Source organism: Scyliorhinus canicula, chromosome 7 (genome assembly GCF_902713615.1).
Source record: "Scyliorhinus canicula chromosome 7, sScyCan1.1, whole genome shotgun sequence".
In the NCBI taxonomy this organism is placed as follows: Eukaryota; Metazoa; Chordata; class Chondrichthyes; order Carcharhiniformes; family Scyliorhinidae; genus Scyliorhinus; species Scyliorhinus canicula.
The window spans coordinates 6,759,514-6,770,317 of record NC_052152.1 but is presented as its reverse complement, the minus strand read 5'-3'; positions in this window follow the sequence as shown (position 1 = coordinate 6,770,317).

Genomic DNA, 10,804 nt, shown 5'->3' with positions numbered 1-10,804 from the left:
TGAATAGAGAGACCATCCAAGATATCCCATGAATATGGAAAATTCCCCCAGAGATCCCATGAATAGGGAGAACCCCCGGGGCCCCATAATTAGAGGGACCCCGCACTGTGATCCCTGAACTAAAGGGACCTCCCCTGACTAGAGGGACTCCCCCCAAAGGTACCCCCTAACTAGAGCGACCCCTCCCTAAAGACCTCCCAGCTTCCCCCCCTCACCCCCCCCCCCACCAAGAAAAGAGACCCTGTCCTGTCCTGAAGCTCGAGAGCAGTCCAGACAGTGGCACTGTAATAAATTATAGCTGTAACACTTATCCGGACGATCCACATGCCCATTCGTCCAAGAAGAACAGCTGTGACCTGTGACATGAGCTGCACGACATTAATAACTGTTCAGTAGTGGGCTCTGATTGACAGCTTCCACAAGCCAGCTGCAGCCATGTTCTGTTCATCTCCCTTCATGCATCGGTGATTTTAAGTCACAATGTTTGCAAACATGGACCACATCAAAGAGAGATAAGTACATTCCAATCACAAATTCCCGACAAAATTGGGGGCGGCGCTATCCTTGAGGGGGGGTCTCCCTTGTTACAGGGTCCCTGGGAGGGTCTCCATCATTTGGACGTCCTGGGGAGGTATGTGGGTCGGATCATCCTCACACTTCAGGGAGAGGGGGGCACCCAGGCAATTTGGGGGTGGGAGCCTTCTTTTCGGGGGGTGAAAGGGCGGCCGTGGGACCTCGCTATTGGGTTGCCCGCTCAAAATGGCGGCCCAATAGCGGGATTCCCATGGGAATCTCTTGCATTCCATGCCATGCTTAAATTTGCATGGCAAGGGAAACGGAATTGCTTCCCGTTTTGTGCTCCCAGGGGGATTGTGAAATGGGTGCAATTCTCCTCCGGCGGGAGAAAATAGGGCTAGATTCTCCAATTCTGGGGCTATGTACCCACGCCAGCGTGGGAACGGTGAACACTTGCACAAAACGGCCACCTATTCCCCATTTTACTGGGGTCTAGCAGGGAAGCAGCGTACACAATCCGGCTCGAGCTGCCGATAAGCCCCGGAGAATTGCCGGGTCCGTGGCCTGCAGCGGCTGCGCCGTGCTTCATGGCGGAGACTGCTCGCGGATCTGGCCCACAATATAGTTTCCCCCCCCCCCCCCCCGGTTTGGCCAGCGGGAACTCGGCTGGTCGGGGGCGAGTACACCGCTTTGGAGGGGGCAGAAAGCGAAAGCAGCGCCACCCCCAATTTCGGCGGGAATTTGTATTCTCCGACAAATCGGTGAACGCGATTTCGGCGACTGGAGAATCCATCCTTCCAAATGGAAAATCAACCCCCATATCTCTGGTGCCTCCTCCAAACGTGACACTGGACTATCGCTGCAACTTTGTCCTGCCCTATGACCCTCACTGAACATTTGTACCCACCAACCACCCCCCTGACCACACATCCCCCACAACCCACCCCTCCTCCCAACCAATGGCTGTGCTTCGCAAAGTATTTGACACTGAGTCACTTCAGGTGGTATAAGGGCAGTAAAGTAATAGATGCTCATGCTATTCATAAGTTGCAATGTAAGAATGAGAGATCTTTGATGAAAATGAAAATGAAAATGACAGTAAGATACAGATCAGGCACAATTTCATTGAATGAGAGAATCTGGCCCGCCTCTTCCATTCTGATCAATGATGTGGAGATACCTCAGACTCAACCGAGGAAGGAGCAGTGCTCCTGAAGCTCGTGATTCGAAACAAACCTGTTGGACTTTAACCTGGTGTTGTAAGACTTTATACTATTCTAATCAATGCCTGCCCCTTCGGCCATCAGAGATCCATACTCTGGAACTTCATCCCAAAGCCTCCCTTGCTTTGAAATCTCCCCTTCCCCTATCCTACCCCCCCCCCCCCCACACCCACCCTCTCACCCCCACTGCGGCCCCCCTGTATATAAAACCCTCCCCAAAAGCCTTTAGTCACTTCCCTCTGATCCCCTTGAGGCCCAACGTTGATTCGTGAGTCTCCTGCAACACCTCCAAAACCAGAAAGGGGAATTTCTGCTGCTGTTGCTGTGAATTCCCCACCTCAGTCAGCAGAGGAGAGGCCAATCAGCTGCTTGCGACCGTGGGAATAAATGCAGTGCTCTGCCAGGACTATTACAGCAATAGCCCATCGACTGATATACAAATCCTGGTAATTCACTCCAATCACATCATGATTGCACAAAAGAAACTTGAGCATATCTCTGCAAATGAATAACAGGACAATTATGGCACCTTTACACCTGTGTGCGTCCAAGATTGTGTATATATTCTGCCATGTTAGGTTGTTTCAAGCACTGAGCACCTCTCCTTACAGCTGGTAGGTACTTTGAATCTGTAATCTCTCCTCGACACCATGACACGTTTTTGTTATCACAGCGGGATATTGCTGCGCTCAGTGCTCCTAAGAACCTATCGCTTTTGTTCCTCCAAAACTCTCAATCTCCTGAGGAAAAAGAAAGACTTGAATTAGTTTTGCCTTGTTCATAGCCACCGGATGTCTGCTAAGAGCCTTACAGCCAGTGAAGTACTTTTTGAAGAGTAGTGACCATGATGGCCAGTGAACGGGATGGCCGTTGCGCTCAGCAAACTCTCACCAGCAGCAATGTGACAATGGACCTGCGCCGTTTATTGAGGGGTAAGTAGTCACCAGGACACCGGGGATATTTCACCTGCACCACTTTGAAATAGTGCCATGGGGTCTTTGTCATCCCCCAAGCCCCCTCCCAAGTTATTCAATTACATTGTGGCTGAATTACATCTTAACACCATTAATAATAATCTTTATTAGTGTCACAAGTAGGCTTACATTAACACGGCAATGAAGTTACTGTGAAAAGCCCCTAGTCGCCACACTCCGGCGCCTGTTCGGGTACACAGAGGGAGAATTCAGAACGTCCTAACAATCATGTCTTTCGAGACATGAGGGTCCTGGCAGTGGTGGGCGGGCCAGAAAATCCCACCGTATGAATCTCTCCGTTACACTTTATCCTTTATCCTGGACGTCAGTCCTCAATGGCCTGACTCTAATGTCAACTTTTCCTACTTTCTGGATTCCTCAACCCCACTCCGGCCACCGGAGGAAATAGTTTCTCTTTATCTCCCGTAACAAATCTTGTAATCACCGTCAACATCTCTAATGCTCTCAACTCCAAGAAATGCCAGCTTAGACTGTGCAGCGTGTTCTTGTTATTTAACTCTGTTAGCCACGGACCAACATCATCTCCCACTCTGCGTCTGTATAAACAGAATGGACAATAGATTTAGTTACACACTGCCAATTGTTGGAGCATCAACCATTAAACCATCAACATGACTGCCAGGAAGTGGAATGTGTGCTACACTGGGCAAGGACACGAAAATAGGTGTCCAGGGCTTGTGCCTGAGACAAGGTGGAGGCTCTCTGCAAGTTCCATTCCAATTCTCTCCCCGCACCGCGTGATCCATAGCTCGTAATTCCTACAACAGATCGCTAGTCTGCCGCCAGGGGCTTATAGCTTGAGGGTGCCGCTCCACATCAAGTGTGTCTGATCAGGAGTCTCTCCCGCACTTACCGCCAGCTATTGGCGTGTTTGGAAGGATTTTGCAAGTTGACACTCTCCCTGCTTTGCTGCGTTATAAACGTACCTTCCTTGGCCGTCAGGCCCTGGAGTTGGACTCGAATCCGGATCCTCTGGCTCCGATGAGGGAGTCTAATCTTTATTTGAAGATGCTGCTCTGTCCTGACACAGCATCACCATCAGGAGATCCAGAGGGTAGGATTCCCCAGAGTGAAAAGAAACAGGAAGAATGTGAAAATAGGGGATTGGATCCTCCGATTTCCCCCAACCAAGTGTTTGTCAGCCACCTACAGTGCGCTGGTAACGGGATTCTAGCTTCCCGCCGCTTGTCAATGGGATTTCCCATTAAAACCCCACAAAATTCGCTGGCAGCGGGAATAGTGAACCCAACCATGGGAGAATTCCGGCCAAGAAGACCGGTCTAAATTGGTCTTGTGTGCTCTAAGATGGAACACGTGTAAAAACTGGGAAATAAGAATACTGGTCCGAAATTTTTATTCCTTCTGGGATGTCAGTGCTGAAAATTTATTGCGGTGAATGTCGGGTCAGAAGGAGGACATTGAAAGACTGCAGGCTAGCTTCACAACCTGGCCACATCCCGGCCGTCTCCCTTGTCTTCATTACTCATGGACAGCGATGCTGCTATCAACCGTCTCTGATAATACACCAGGATTTCTCCCTACCCCAGAATTTCTACACCAATAACTCATCTGCTCCAGCCCCAAGACCTCCGAATCTAGAACGAGAAGAACAAGAGCAGTATTTCTCCTGAAATATTATTATCAACGCCGCCACCCTCTCCTGTCCCACAGAAAGGGAGTGAGAAGGAGAGATGGAGAGACAGAGACAAAAATCATCAGAGATGGAGAGATGGAGAGAGGAAGAACAGAGTAAAGTATAGAGCAGAACAGAGAGCAGAGACTGAGAAAAAATTAGATGGACAGAGAAAGAGAGATGGAGAAAGCCAGGCAAGACAGAGAGAGAAAGAGAGAGAGGGGTGGATGGAGGGAAGAAAGGACAGAGAGATGAGCAGAGACTGAGAAAGGTGCGCTAGAAGGCGAAAGACGGAAGAAGAGAGAGACGTGAAGAGTGAGAGAAAAAGAGAGTGAGAGAGATTGAGGGAGGAAGGTGGTGGGAGAGAAATGGGCAGTGAGAGAAAGAGACAAAAACAGGGAGAGTGAGAGTCAAAGGCAGAGAGAGAGAGAAGTAAAGGAGAGAGAAAAAGGGGTAGCGTTAACTTTACAACCCCCAGCTGCATTAGTAGTGTCCTGGGAATAAGTAAAGGGGTTTGTTTTCTCAGGACCCCATCTGTTCACAGCCATTTGGAGCTCCAGTGATAGCAAAGTGAAACATTACAAAAGTAATGTAGCGACAGTATTGCTTCCTGCTAACTAGATTAAGCTTCATTCAGTATGATTGCCTGCTGTTAGCTGCAGAACAGTCCTTGGATGTGAGGGGGCAATGGATCTCATTTATTCCAGCTATGGGGTGTCCTGGGATATGAGGGGGCGCTATATTAGCCCTTTCTCTATCACATTTGTTACATCGCCAACGGGGTCAGTCACCTTGCACACAGCACCAGTCCACCTATAGTAATGTACCATCACAATGAAAATGAAAATCGCTTATTGTCACGAGTAGGCTTCAATGAAGTTACTGTGAAAAGCCCCTAGTCGCCACATTCCGGCGCCTGTCCGGGGAGGCTGGTACGGGAATCGAACCGTGCTGCTGGCCTGCTTGGTCTGCTTTAAAAGCCAGCGATTTAGCCGATTGAGCTAAACCAGCCCCTCAACGTAAGAGGGTTCCAGTGTCAGAGGACCAGCTGCACCCAGGTGGTCGCAGTATCTTGACATTAAAAGGGAACAACACCCTATCGCAGCATCATGCAGCATGGAAGGTGGGGAGGTGGAGGGCTATCCATCCTGCACTGGCCCTTTAAGAGAGTTATTACAAGCAAACCCAAGCTGCTGGTTTAGCCTGGCAAAACAGGGGGAGTGTTGAAGGAGTTGTTGAGATGTTAACCTCCCTGATTTACCACCAGTAAATTAACAGGTCATCCATTTAAACTGTGCTGTTGGCAAGATGACTCACACCTTTTGGCAACACAAAAAAAAAGAGATTAGAAAAGACATGCATTAATATAACCACCCCCCCCCCCCCCCCCCCCCCCCCACCCACACACACACACACACAAATATCTCAGGATATCCCACAGCGATTTACAGCCCGCGGGTAAAGTATCTTCATTGTTGTAATGTCGAGAAATGTGGCAGGTAATTCACTGAGCAGATAGACTAACTCATTGTACATTCATTGTACATGAAGTACTTTGAGCCGTTTCGAACAGGAGTGATGGGTACTCTCCTTTTCTTGTTCCATTCAATAAGGCATTATGTGCGGAGATGTTTAACTGTAATTTTCATTGTTCCTCTTTCGAACAAAACTGTCTGCACGTTCTCTGAGAATGTAATTTCGCTGAGATGTTTGAAGAGAGGAAATCTTAACAAATGCATTTACCAGTGACCACAGCAATTCTGCGTAATTCTCGTTCTCCCCACTGAGAGCAAAGCTTCATTGATTTATTAACCATCCAACACCCAAGAATAAGACGCAGACTGAGAAGCGGCTCGAAATGCCCTACTTGATGTGCGGTGACGGTATTCTCAATCAACAGTGCCAAGGAAATGCTGAGAAAGAAGGGGGCGAGACACCGAGAGCGACAGACAGAGACAGAGAGAAAGAGAGAGGCGGGGATTCAGAAGTGAGTGCTAGACAGTGAGAGGAAGAGGGACAGAGTGGTGGAGAGAAAGAGAGGAGTGAGACAACACTCCTCAACAAAACCAGGGACTGGTTTAGCTCACAAGGCTAAATCGCTGGCTTTTAAAGCAGACCAAGCAGGCCAGCAGCACGGTTCAATTCCCGTACCAGTCTCCCCGGACAGGCGCCGGAATGTGGCGACTAGGGGCTTTTCACAGTAACTTCATTGAAGCCTACTCGTGACAATAAGCGATTTTCATTTTCATTTTCAACACAAGGGACAAACTGGCAGACAGAATGACATGGAGAGAGAGATTGAGGAACACATGGGGAGAGAGGAAGAGTCATAGAATTTACAGAGCAGAAAGAGGCCATTCGGCCCATCGAGTCTGCACCAGCCCTTGGAAAGAGCATCCTACTTAAGCCCACGCCTCCACCCTATCCCCATAACCCAGTAACCCTACCTAACCTTTTTGGGCAATTTAGCATGGCACATCTTTGGACTGGGGAACCCTGGAGGACTCCGCCTCCGACTCCGCCCACCAGGGAGCCATATATAAGGTGACGCCCTGTATGTGGCACTCAGTAAGCACACGTCTCGGTCACTGGTTAATTCTCGGCTTATTAAAGCCTTCATTTACCATTCCACACTCTCGTGTCGTTATTGAGGGTACTGCAGGGAGGAAACCGGGGCACTCAGAGGAAACCCATGCAGACACGGAGAGAAAGTGCAAACTCCACACAACAGAGAAAGACACGGGAAAACAAAGAGAGGGACAGACAGAGAGAGACAGAGGGAGGGACAATGAACGACAGACTGATTACTTGACTCAATCCTGCTCATAAGAACATGCTGTTTGTAAAATAAATTAGAATAATTACGTGCCTACAAATCACTGTGAGATATCAGGGAGACACGGGAAGACTTTTTGAACATTATTTTCGGATGCGAGGAAAGGAGGCAGTGTTCCTGCAAATTTTCTGTTACAATTCCAATGGCAGGGTTCCCAGATGCAGAAATAATTCTCTCATATCCCAGTGAGCAGGTGCCAAGCTCCTTGGACACAGCCACAAACCCGAATATCGTGATGAAAAATGGTTTTTATTGGCCTTACCAGAATTCCACAGAGCAATTAATCATTTTGGAGAGGGATGAAAAAAAAAATCTCTTTCCAGCATTTTATCACTGCCGATGAAAGAATGAGATGAATGAGAACTCAGTAAACGTTAACTTGTCCGTTGAAATATTGGATCAAAAAATAATAACAAGGAGACTTCCTACAGCTAATAAAAGGGCCATAAAGTATTTTAATCCTTCCATCATCAGCAGTGTTTCGAGGATTATGAAACACACTTTCTGAATGATTGGGCTTGAAGCAAATTGAATCCAAGTGGAGAGAGAGACAGATTTATTTATTTTGGAACCATTGCTTGCAGTGTTCTCTGCCAGATTCCCCGGCATTGTCTTCGTTCATTCATCGGATGTGGGCGTCACCGGCTGGGCCAGCATTTATTGGCCATCCCTAGTTGCCCTTGAGCAGGCGGTGGTGAGCTGCCTTCTTGAACCGCTGCAGTCCCTGGGTTGCAGGTACAACCACTGTGCTGTTAGAGAGGGAGTTCCAGGATTTTGTCCCAGCCACAGTGAAGGAACGGCGATATATTTCCGTGTGGAGGTCGGGTGTGACTTGGAGGGAAACCTCCATGTGGTGGGGATTCCACGCATCTGCTGGCCTTGTCCTTCTAGATGGTAACAGTTGTGGGTTTGGAAGGTGCTGCCCAAGGAGCCTTGGTGAGTTTCTGCAATGCATTTTGTCGATGGTACACACGGCTGCCGCTGTACGCCGGTGGTGGAGGGAGTGAATGTTTGTGGATGGGGTGCCAATCAAGCGGACTGGATGGTGTGGGGATTCTTGAGTGTTGTTGGAGCCACACTCATCCAGAGCATTCCATCACATTCCTGACTTGTGCCTTGTAGAAGGTGGACAGGGTTCAGGGAGCGAGGAGATGAGATGAATTACTCACCACAGGATTCCTAGTATTTGACCTGCATATTTAGCTGTAGTGTTTATCGGGCCAGTCCAGTTAAGATTCTGGTCAATGGTAACACCCAGCATATTGAATGTGGGGGACTCAGTGAAGTTAATGCTATTGAATCTGGAAGGGCAACGGTTATATTTTCTGCATATGATGGAATTTGTTTTTTTTATAATAAATTTAGTGTACCCGATTATTTTTTTTCATAATTAAGGGACAATTTAGCGTGGCCAATCCACCTCACCTGCACATCTTTGGGTTGTGGGGGTGAGACCCACGCAGACAGGGGGAGAATGTGCAAACTCCACATGGACAGTGACCCGGGGCCAGGATCGAACCCGGGTCCTCGGCGCCATGAGGCAGCAGTGCTAACCACTGCGCGGCCATGCTGCCCAGTTGCATATGATGGAATAATGAAACTCAGGAGAGATTATGTCCACGAGTCAGAAAATGGCAAACATGGGGGCAATCTTTTAGGGGTGTGAAATTGGACTTGTGTCCAAATGAGAGACAAATAAGGGGATGGCCCATAGAATCCATAGAATCCTGACAGTGCAGAAGAGGTCCATTCGATCCATCGAGCCTGCACCAACCCTCTATAAGAGGATTGTACCTTGGCCCACACCCCCGTCCTATCCTCGTAACCCTGTGCATTGATCATGGCCAATCCCCCTCACCTGCACATCTTTGGCCCAGGCAGAGATGATGAGAAATTTCTTCACTCAAAGGGCTGTGAGTCTCTGGAATTGTCCACCAAGTGGGCTGTAGATGTTCCATTGTTGAGTGTATTTCAGGTTGGGATGGACAGGTTTCGGTGCTTTGGGGAAACAAGGAATCTGGGGAGTGGATGGGAAAGTGCCGTTGAAGCCCGAGATCATCCATGGTCATATTGAATAGTGGGGCTCAATGGGCCGAATGGTCTCCTCCTCCTCCTATCTCTTGTGTTCTTGTGGAGCTGATCAGAGTAGATTTGGGTGGGTTGCCAAGCTGGAGGAGGTTGGGGCGGGAGGGAGTGGGGGGGGGGGGGGAGTTGAAACATAGAAAAAATAGGAGCAGGAGGAGGCAATTCAGCCCTTCGAGCCTGCTCCGCACAGTGAGAGGCAGGTTTCGCACAGTGGGCTAAAAAGCTGGATTATAATGCAGAACAAGGCCAGCAGAGCGGGTTCAATTCCCGTACCGGTCTCCCCGAACAGGCACCGGAATGTGGAGACTAGGGGCTTTTCACACGAATATCATTGAAGCCTACTTGTGAGAATAAGTGATTATTATTATTATGATCATGGCTGATCATCCAACTCAACAGCCTAACCCCACTTTCCCTCATATCCTTTGATCCTCTTCACCCTAAGTGCTGTATCTAACTGCCTCTTGAAACCGTACAATGTTTTGGACTCAACTACTTCCTGTGGCAGTGAATTCCACAGGCCAGCCACTCTCTGGGTGAAGAAGTTTCTCCTCATCTCTGTCCGAAATGGTCTCCCCCGTATCCTCAGATGGTGACCCCTGGTTCTGGACACACCCACCATCGGGAACATCCTTCTTGCATCTACCCCGTCCAGCCCAGTTAGAATTGTACAGGTTCCTGTGAGATTCCCCCCCTCATTCTTCGGCAAATACAATCCGAACTAATTCAATCTCGCCTCATACGTCCCGCCACCCCAGGAATCAGTCTGGTAAACTTTTGTTGCACTCCCTCCAGAGCAAGAATATCCTTCCTCAGATAAGGAGACCAAAGCTGCACACAATATTCCAGGTGTGGCCTCACCAAGGCCCTGTATAATTGCAGCTAGACATCCCTGCCGTTGTACTCGAATCCTCTCGCTATGAAGGCCAACATTTGCCTTCTTTACCGCCTGCTGTACCTGACGCTTACCTTCAGTGACTGATGTACACGGACACGCTGGTCTCATTACACATTCCCCTTTCCTAATTTATGGCCATAACAGTCTGCCATCACATTTTTGCTACCAAAGTGCCATTTCTCCAAACTACACAGCATCTGCCACTTATTTGCCCACTTGCTCAACTTGTCCAAATCACACTGAAGGATCTCTGCTTCCTATTCCCAGCTGACCCTCCCACATAACTGAGTGTCATCTGCGTCAAATGTAGAGATGTCACATGTTGTTCCCTCATCCAAATCATGAATATATATTGTGAATAGCTGAGGTCCCAGTACCGATCCCTGCGGTACCCCACTAGTCTCTGGCTGCCAATTTGAAAAAGATCCGTTAATTCCTACTCTTTGTTTCCTCTCTGCCAACCAGTTTTTTATCCGTCTCAATACACTCAATACACCCAATCCCATGCGCTTTAAATTTACACACTAATCTTTTATGCGCGACTTTGTCAAAGCCTTCTGAAAGTCCAAATATACCACATCCACTGGCTCCCCTTCATCAACTCTACTTGTTACATCC